Here is an 11075-nt window from a genome sequence, read left to right on the forward strand (position 1 = left end):
CTCCCTCTATTCGGTTTTCTAGCAGCGTCAACGAAAATAGAAAAAAAACAATAAAATATTACTGCCACGTTGGCATGTTGTGAAAATGTTGTGGAAGAGTAGTGTGTAGATCATTTCTCAAATGGAATTTCAAAGGAAAATGTTAAATTTACAACACCAACACAACAACCCCCCACATGAGAGTGGGTCCAAGTATGTGGGGTCCACCCTCATGTGAGGGGTTGTTGTGATGGTGTTGTGTATGAATCAAATCTCATTTCAAAAGGGCCACATATCCGGAATCCACGCGTGAGAAAAAGGTCTCCAACAGAATAAAAAAACGCTTGATTTCCACTTCTAAATAATTAAATAATAATAATTTAAATCAGCAGTCAACATGAGATCAGCAGGAAACTTGCAGGTTACTACCAATAAAGACTATATAAAGCAGAAGGAAATTTCGTGGAAACTAACTTTCAAAATTCTAAAAAAAAAAAAAAAAAGTGAAAATATTAAAGCAATTATAGTTGAAATAACTGCCAATCTGCTACTGCAAAAGAGGATATCAATAATTAACAACCATCATGAATCAGAGATGCACACACGAGAGCAGTGGCGGAGCCAGAAAATTGGTTTAGGGGGGTCAAAATTTTTTTTAAAAAAAATTATGAATGAAAATGTAAGCCTTAAAACGAAATGCACAGAACTAACCATAAAACGCAAGATTATGTAAACAAAACACACACTTCAGCACCATAGGTCCATAGACACCCTTTCCTAAACAAAACACAGGTGCCACCAGCTATATGCAAGATTACGTGTGGAAAATTATGCTCAAATGGTTGACAAGGTTTTTTTTTGTAGATATGCTCTTCGAATTTTGTCTCTATCATTAGGATGATAATCAGAAATTTTTTTTCCTTAAACAGGGTTCGGCTGCTAGATTTGCTAAATCTACCTCAATACGAGCTCGTTTAGAATTTGATTGTAGCTCAATTGAATCATTGTTCTCCATAATCTCAGACAACTACAATTATATATATTATACAATTAATATATGAAACAAAAATTTTAGGTCTATATATATTCCTAAGCAATTAAATATAAAAAAATTATAAAAAAAAAATCCAACTATAAAAAAATAATAAATTAAAAAAACAATTAAAATATAAAAACTTAAATTTCAATCAAAATAAAAGTTGATTACATATTTACATACCTGATATGCTGGTTGAACTTTGAAGATTTAATTAAATGGTTGAAACTTGAAAGCTTTGAGCAACGACAATGAGTTAGAAGCCGGATCCATCTTCTCCTCTGAGTTCAGTGATTTGAAACTTGTTCACAATTTGTAAAAATAACTGATGTATGTGTTAAGTTTAACCAAAGCTTTAAGATAGTCTTACGTGTTACGCAACTTACGCTCAAACCTCAAAGTTTACAAATTTTCTAAGTGAGATTTGACTCTCACACGCACATCGCACTCTACACAAAAGACTGACCCGAACTGACACATTGCACATGTTCACACACGCACGTCGTCGCACAGGCTGCACAAGTTGTAATTCATTTGGTTTTTTTGCACATGAATTCATTTACTTTTTACACATAAATTCATTTGCATTCAATTTATTTACTTTTTGCATTAAATTGTTTTACTTTTTGCACGACTTCAAGCCTTGTAAATAGTAAAGACTCATCAGTCTCTTCACTCTCTTGTGAAATGTAAAGACTTTTAGTCAAAAAGAGTACATATTACTCAAAGGCTATTCAGTCTACTTGATAGGCAGCATAGGCTGCTGTCAGCTTGCTATGAGTTATCCGAAGATTCCGAACGTGCGCGACTCCAACTCTCCAAGTTATGAGTTATGAGTAATCCAACTTTTTCGTTTTTTTTATTTAAACGTTGCGTTTTGGATAAAGAATAAAAAAAATACTATCATCTTCTACCTTCGTCCTACTTCTTCAACTTCTGAAGAGTCTGAACTAAACTACTTACAGTCTTACAGAGTAAGTGAATAATAGAAATGAGAAAGGTGGGACAGAAAAAAAAAAAAAAAAAAAAAAAAAAAAAAAAAAAGGAAGAAAAAAAACTCAAGACAAAGCGTGGGCAAGCTTGCCCTTTGATAAATTGCTGTGGGGGGGGGGGGGGGGGGGGGGGGGCGGCATTTCAAGGGCATAAAAAAAAATTATACCATCTGTAAGGAAATTTTTTAAGAAGTCAGGGGGGCACTTGCCCCCCCCCCCCCCCTCGACCCCCCTGGCTCCGCCCCTGCACGAGAGAGAGAGAGAGAGAGAGAGAGAGAGAGGTGCATCTGTGCTTGTAAGTGTAATATTCTGTGCTGGTTGAAACTCTACAGAAGATGAATATTAAAAATGAAATAAATGCCAAAGACATCTTGAATTTACTAATAACACTAATTATAATTTTAAGGATATATCTAGTAGATTTTTTTTTAAAAAAAAAAATCTTATTATAGTTCAAGATTTACAATTTAAAATAAATAATATAAAACAAGAACGGAAAGAATTAAAACTTGATTTTAAAATATCCAATGAATATTTAATTCAAGAAATTATATCTCTTAAGATAAAAAAAAAAAAAAAAAGGAAAAAATAATATTCTACAAACTGATAATACAAGTAATGAAATTAAAATCCAAGATAACAATATAATTATACAAGAAATCAATGAAACAACCGAAAATGATGTTTTGTTCATAATTCTTATAGATAAGGCCTTCTTCCAAAAATGGTACGTAGAAATAACATTAAAAATCAATAATAAATTTCAACTAACAATTATAAATTTATTAGATTCAGGAACAAATATAAATTGTATCAAAAAAGGAATTATACTCGTAAAGAATTATGAAAAGACAATTGAAAAATTACATCAAGCTAGTAGAATAAGATTAAATATAAAATATCTAATGCTTATATCTGTAATAATAGAGTATGCTTTAAAACCACGTTTATTTTAGTAAAAAATATCACCTCTAAAATAATATTAAGAAATTCATTCTTTGCATTAATTAATCATTTTATAAAAACAAAAAATGGTATTAGTAGTAAAATTTTGGGAAAAAAATATTATTTAATTTGTGCAAATATCCCAAATATTTTTTGACATAAAAGAATTATATTGTCTAATTACCTTATGAATCAAATTTTAATAAAAAAAAATTAATACCGACAAAAGTCAGTTCTACTCGAATAAGTCAAAAATTATTAAAATATTGCAACTGGAGAGGTCAGCATTTTGTCACGCCATGTTATCCTATTGCGTCACCGCTGGCGCCATTTAATTTATTTAATTTTTTTCCTTCTAGAATCACACCCCTCTACACGCTAATCTAATCCTATCCTCCGCCATCGCTTCCAGTTTTGTTCCACCAATTTGATTGTTAGATAATTTTTTATTTCAGAAATTTGTAATTATTTGGCAGTAATCGAATTAATCAATGATTTAATTGATTTGATTATCATTAAATAATTACAAATTTTTGAAATCAAATCTCTTAATATAATATATGAAGAATATTCCCTAATTGATTTGATTATCATTAAATAATTACAAATTTTTGAAATCAAATCTCCTAATATAATATATGAAGAATATTCCCTAACATTGATCGGCTACATATTGGTTTTTTTCTCTTTCTTATACTCTTCCAATTCCACTTGTGCAGACTTTAGAATTTAATGTGCTTTTTATTAATAATTCTGAAAATTATGGACTATTTTATTAAGTTTTTGATAATTCCCAAGGTAAATTGGATGCTTCAATAATGCAGCTTGACCATCTACGGATCGGTCTAATAAATGAAAATATGTTATTTGCATAATTTTTATCCAATAATTGCATAATAATGTTAATGTGTTCAATATGTTTTTTTTTTTATTTGAAAAATTAAAAATGCTAGAAACATCATCATTTTTGTATAATTGTTGTGCAGCTAACATATCTTTATTATATAACAAGTAATATTTATTGCATAACTTTTATACAATTCTACCAAATTTTTTAAATTAAATCAACCGTTGAATATTTTAGACACATATGTAGGTAAACAAATTCAATGGTGAGTAATTCTAAATGTCATATCCATGCCCATCTTGTGTCTTTCTAAAAATTATGTAGCTTTTAAAATCACTATATGATCAAAATTTATTTTTGATCAATCACAAGCTCAATGATGATTTTAAAAGCCAACTCATTTTTAGAGGGACACAAAAGAGACATACGTATGACATCTAATATTACTCTTCAATAATTGATAAAAAAAATAAAATAAAGTTGTACAAAAGTTGTGAAAGCTTCTTAATTGTCCAAAAGCACCTAGAACTGATCCCAATGCTTGCTGCCTGATGAGTGCCAAAAAGTGTATAATTGGACCCCTTAATTTATATTTGTTAAACCCTTAGTTTTTTTATTTTCAAATGTTTTTTTGTTAGTTTTGGTATTTTAGTATTTTGCAGGTCATTGAGAGAAAACAATAGCATTATGGTGAAAGAAAGCACACTTTGAGAAGACCTAGATGATGTGGTTATACTCAACCAAATCAAGGAGATGACTAAATCGGAATTTCTCTAATTGGAGTCAAAATCGGATTTGACTAAATTTCAAATTCTGCCTGTCACAGTATTTTGGCCATAACTTTTAGCTCAAATATCCGATTAAGGTGAATCAAGCGGTGTTAAAATGCTAACTCAATTTTATACAAATCATTTTGAAATAGGATTTTCTTAATTCGGACGTCTACTATGCCAAAATTGCCTTGTAATAAAAGACCGCAAATCTTGACGGATTTGGAGTCATTTTCCTTCTTAGATTGTGTTTTGAGTTCCTACTCAAACTAGGAGACTAACCTCCAATTTTAATAGGAATTCTAGGGCTTCTAGGATTTGTTTTCTCTCTATAAATAGACCTCTAAGCCTCGATAAAAAAGGGAAAGAAGCTAGAGATTACATATATTCTTCTCTTTTTAGTTTAGTTTATGATTTATTTTTCATAGCCATGTGTAGCTAATTTTTCAACTAAGGTTGAGGATGAAGTCTCATCATTAAAGAGCAACAATATTTTCATGTAAGTTTATACTGTCCGATTTTATTTGGTTTAATTTTTCCAATGTTTTACTTCTTTTCAATTTGTGGAATGATTCTTAGATATCCTTTGTGATTCAATGATACATTTGATGATTTGAGATAATTTCACATAATTGATTGCTTTGATTTTTATTTATCAAAATATTGGATATTCATTGTGTTTCGTTCTACGGATACATTTGATGATTTGGTTTAAACCGGATATCTTTTGTGATTTGTGCAAAGAACGGATTCATTGAATGATTTAATGATTTTTTGAAACATAGTAGAACATACATAAGATTTGTATGGTGAGAATATATTGCTATGATTTGGTGGGTGTGGATTCCAAAACCTTAGTATCTTTTCTTTTGTTTTATTTTACTTTATTTAGTTTATGTTTTTTTTTTTTTTTTTTTTTTTTTTTTATCAAAATCTATTAATTTTTGGAACTAGGTTAAGATTTAATTAATTTAGACATAAATTTGTTTTTCAAAAACACAATTTCCTGTGGGATCGACCTCGCACTTGCAAAACTCTTTATTGCAAACGATTCGTACACTTGTGAGTACAATTAAAATTCACATCAAGTTTTTGATTCCAAAAGCACCTAGAACTGATCCCAATGCTTGCTGCCCCGATCCAATCTTTGCCAGCTGGCCAAACCCAAAAACTTATCCCATTCTAGAAATATCATATTTCATGGGACAATTTCCCTGTAACCATAAACAAACAAGGAATCCTATGACTTTTTACTTTATTTTATTTTATTTTTTTATATCAGATGGATACTAAAACATTAATCTATTCCTAAAGAATACAGAAATTGCAAGAATCCATCTCGGAACAAAATAATATAGTTGTTTTTTAATAAAATTGTAATATATGAATTATGTTGTTTACAAATAAACATTTATGTCGTAATTTTAACAAAAAAAAAAAAAAAAGAGAAGAAGAAGAAGAAGCAACTTCTGGTTCTGCAGTGTAGAAATTAATTAAATAATTCAAATAACCACAATAATAAAAACAAATTCCCAACAAATAATAGAAAATTTTGACTTGTCTGCTTGTCAGTTTGAATGAATTATATAACCAATGAGAGAATATCTCGTTTCACACTACCTTGAGAGAATACTACCATGTCAGTCTCAAAATACAACGGCCCAACTATAGCCGACATAAGCTATATAGATCTTAACAATATCATAAAGCCATAGTTCTTTCAAATAAAGTCAATTCGAAAATTAACTATTAAATTAGCGCCTGTAAAAAAAATAATTAATAAATAGTTTTTTACTTCTACATTATTATAATTGTATAGTAGTTATCTTGCAATTTAATAAATAGAATTACTCTAAAACACGCTAACAAGCTTACAACAATAATCAAACAGATAAGATTGGTCAACATATTCTGTCATGTACTTTCTATTTTTTTCTCAAAGGGCTTTGAGTTGTTTTTTTTTTTAATAAACATTTGAATAGCAATAAACATTTGAATAGCAATATTCATTAATAAGAAAATAGAACAAATTATTATAGCAAAATAATCTTTTAACTCTCTAACATTTAGTGAGTTCGTTATTTAATAGCTTTAAAAAGTGACTAGTTAAATCAACAAAAACAAATTTATAGAATTAAATTTTTTTAAAAAAAATTAAAATGCTCGTTATGATTGCTTTAAGAGAACAAGAGGCCACAACACGCCATAAAACACTCTACTAACTTAAATATCAAAGGCTTCTCAATGCCCTCAAAGATCGACGGTTTTCAATAACCATTTTCTCTATTTTGCTTGGGTTTAATGCCAATTTGATTGTCTAAAAATATGCTTCAACATATTCACTACTAAAAAAAAACATTTTCTAGACGGTTTAAAACCGTCTAGAAATGCAAAAAAAACCGTCTGGAATCAATTCCAGACGGTTTTTTCTAGACGGTTTAAAACCGTCTAGGATAATGCGTCGCTAATTAAGGTTCGGGACGGTTTGGGTCAAACCGTCCGCAATTCCAGACGGTTTGGCTCAAACCGTCTAGAACTGGTTCTGGACGGTTTTGGGCAAAACCGTCCATAAAATTTGGACGGTTTTACCCAAAACCGTCCAGAATTTGTCTTCTTCTTTCTTGTTTTTTTTTTTTTTTTTTAAAAAAATTATAATTATAATTATTGTTCTTATTTTTATTTTTATGTCTGGTGAGCGTAAATCAGCTCTGGTTCCACCGGAAATCCATCGGAGAGACGTTCCACCGGTCCTTCTTCGGTCACTGCCGGTCTCCTTCGGGTTCCACCGGTCCTTTTTCGGCTTCTCCGGTCACTGCCGGAAATCCATCGGTCAAACCCAAAAATCACAAAACAGAGGAAAAATCCTTCACAAATCAAACAATCTTTCACAATCCAAACCCAAAACAGAGGAAAAATCCTTCACAAATCAAACAATCCTTCACAATCCAAACCCAAGAATCTCAATCCAAACTCAATACAACACAAAATTAATGCAAATCTAACCTAAGAATTTCACTTACTTAAAAAAAAAAAAAAAAACATCCATCCGGTGGTTTGGAGAAAGTGGTGTCGAGGAGGCCGGAGGGGGTGAGAGAAAGAGAGAGGAAGGGAGAACCGGCCAAAAATCCACGTATTCCGGCCGGATCTGTCTCTGATCCGGACAGAGATCCGGTCGGGTGTGGGTATCGGTCGGATCCGGCCGGATATTTGACCTTCCACTTCAAATCTGACCTCAGCAACGTCACCGACTCCGGCCGTGTCCAGATCTCGTCGTCCCGTTCCCATTGCCCGTCTCAGTCGCCAACCGGAGAGACAAGAAGAAGAACGAAGGGAGAGGGAGAGGGAGAGATGAGGTCGGATGAAAAAAAGAAGGATCTGGGTCTTTCTTTTAAAAGAAAGAAAAAGAAAAAAAAATAAAGGAAAAAAATAAAAAGAAAACAGAAGAAAAAAAAGAATTTCAGAGACGGTTTTAGGAAAATCGTCGGGGAATTTCCAGACGGTTTTCCTGAAACCGTCTGGAAAAAATGAAAAAAAAAAAATTCAAACGGTTTTGTTTAAACTGTCTATAAATTTAGTGACGGATTTAGGAAAACCGTCTGGAAATTTTCAGACGGTTTTTCTAAAACCGTCTGAAAAAAAACAAAGAAAAAAATTCAGACGGTTTTAATAAAACCGTCTGTAAATTTACAGACGGTTTTATTAAAACCGTCTGGAAATTTAAATTTCTAGACGGTTTTTCAAAACCTTCTGAAAATTTACGGACGGTTTAAGTAAAACCGTCGTAATTTTTGATTTTACAGACGGTTTTCAAAAAACCGTCAGTAAATTTTATTTTTCTAGACGGTTTTTAAAACCGTCTTCAAAAAAACCGTCACTAAATGCTAGTTTTTTTGTAGTGATTATATTATTATTGATCATGTTTAAGTTTGTTCAAATTAAAAGTATGAGGATTAAATTGATACTTCTATCACAAGTCTAAGAGTGAATTTGTATTTTTTTAAAAAAAAATTATATATTGAAACGATAAAATCTGGATTATTAAATCATAAAAAATTTAAAATTTCCATCCTGAAAAGCTGAAACTAGTACCTGGGACCTGGAAAACAGTAACAGGATATTCCAAATTCCTCTCTCTCCCCACCTAAAATGTTAAAAGAAGAAAAAAAAAAAGGAAAAAAGAAAAGCGTGAAATATATCCGCCAGTAGTTCCGAGATCGGAACGAAATCAGCGTATTGAACTCTCTTTTGAATTGCGTCGAGAATAAGCGAGTGAGCGAGAGAGAGAGAGAGAGAGAGAGAGAGAGAGAGAGAGAGAGAGCAAGCCATGCCGGAGGAGACAACTTCGATTGACTACGTGATAAATTGATCGGTTAATGATATGACATAATTTGATAGATACAAACTACTTTCTTCATTCTCAAAGAAAAGATCATTCCATCCACCATAGATATGAAAATTAAACTAATTTATTAAATAAAGCATCTAAAAAGAATTAAATATAAATATTCTCAAAGTATTAAATAATTTTCTTGATAATTAGAGACTGAAAAATATAAACCACAACTCAATCTAAATTGGTGATTGGGGTTGGCAATCGACAACCTAAGAGGCTTTACTTATATTGAGATAAATTGCACTATTGGTCTCTATGGTATACCATAATTACAAATCACTTCTTATGGTTTAAAAAGTTTATGAAAGGTCATTGTGGTAAACTATAGTTACAAATCGATCCATGGAGTCAAATTCCGTTAAAATTTTTGACAGATTTTGTTAAATGTCACGTCAGCGCCATACCAAACCAATAAGATGGTGACACATGTCCATTTTAATAAAAAAATATAAATTTATTAAAAATAAATAAATAAACTTTTTTAAAAAAAAATTTTTAGAAAAAAACAAAAAAGGAAGGGGTGGCTAGCGCCAGTGGCTGCCGGGGGTGGCACACAGCCACCCCTAACCTCTGGGGAGGCTGCGGCCACCCCCAGAGGTGGCCGGGGGTGGCACGCGGCCACCCCTTCCTTTTTTTTTTCTTTTTTTTTTTTTTTAAAAAAATAATAATAATAAGTTTATTTATTTATTTTTTAATAAATTTATATTTTTTTATTAAGATAAACATATGTCGTCATCTTATTGGTTTGATGTGGCGCTGAAGTGATATTTGTGTGTGTATATATGAGTAAAGCTAGAATCCCTCTTGTGTTACTTTTATGTCCCTAAAAAAATGAGGTGGCTTTTAAAATCACTATTGGGTTTGTGATTGATCACTATTAAATTTTGATTAACTTGTAATTTTAAAAGCCACCTTATTTTTTAAGGGATACAAAAGTGACATATGAGAGACTTGTAGAATTACTTGTATATATGTAACTGATGTAGGAGCATCTAAGCCCAAAGTAAAGAAGGCCAATATGTAGTCTATTTTATGGATTAGGATCCTCAACAGTTATTTGACTAAATTTGAGAGAATTCAAGTAAGTGATTGTGAGAGACCACTTATAGGACCCATCTGACTAAATAAAAATTGGGCTGTCCAACCATTTATCCGGTCAGGTAGATCCCATAAATAGTCTCTCACAACTACCTGCTCAAATTCTTTCAAATTTCAACAAATAATTGTAGAGGATCCTAATCCTTTAGGTCTCTCTCATGACCAGTTTTTTGCTATTGTTATGCTTAATTATATTATGTAAATATTTAGTATGTAAAAAGGTCATGTTAGTAGCATGTGACTTTTAATGAAGTTGTAGGTAGCTTTTTTTTTTTTTTCCCTCTAATATATGAAATTTCATATCTAAGTTCTTGACGGTGGTAGAGTTAGGATTTTGTTTTTGGGGGGACTAATAATTAATAAAAAGTAATTCACATATTCTAATCAAATTATTAATTGGGTTAGTTACCATTTTAGTATATGGTGTTTAATGCAAAATCAAACAGATCTCTCGATTTTAAAAAAGTATCACAGTTAGTACTTGTGGATATCTTATTAACGCAATTGGTCCTTCTGTCAATGTTCTATCCAATAATTTAACGGCGTGTCACGTCAAACCAATAAACGACTACCATGTGTCCTATGTGCCACATTAATTTTATTTTTAAAAAATGGAAAAGTACACATATCTCCTTCAAACTACCACTACATTGTCAATGTGCCCCCAAAACAACCAATTGTGTCAATGTCCCTCCTCCAAACTATCAAAAAATGTTAATGTCCCCCCTAAAGCCAACAAAAAGAAAAGAAAATTAGGGGGTAGCTACTGGCTTGTATCACTCCCCAACTTTTAATCCACAATAAAGAGTAAACCTAAGGGTGTGAACTAAACTTGTTTCAATTTCATTGTAGAAAAGTCTAAAATAAATATTCGAACAAGTTGACACTAAAACCTTAATCGTATAATTTGTAGGTCTCAATTATATTAAAATTTACCTTATCTTCTGTTGATGTCTAGGATGTCAAGTTGAAGCCTTTGTTTTAGTAACTCCCTCTAATCATATGAGTTAACACT

This window comes from Alnus glutinosa, chromosome 9 (assembly GCF_958979055.1).
Source record: "Alnus glutinosa chromosome 9, dhAlnGlut1.1, whole genome shotgun sequence".
Lineage (NCBI taxonomy): Eukaryota > Viridiplantae > Streptophyta > Magnoliopsida > Fagales > Betulaceae > Alnus > Alnus glutinosa.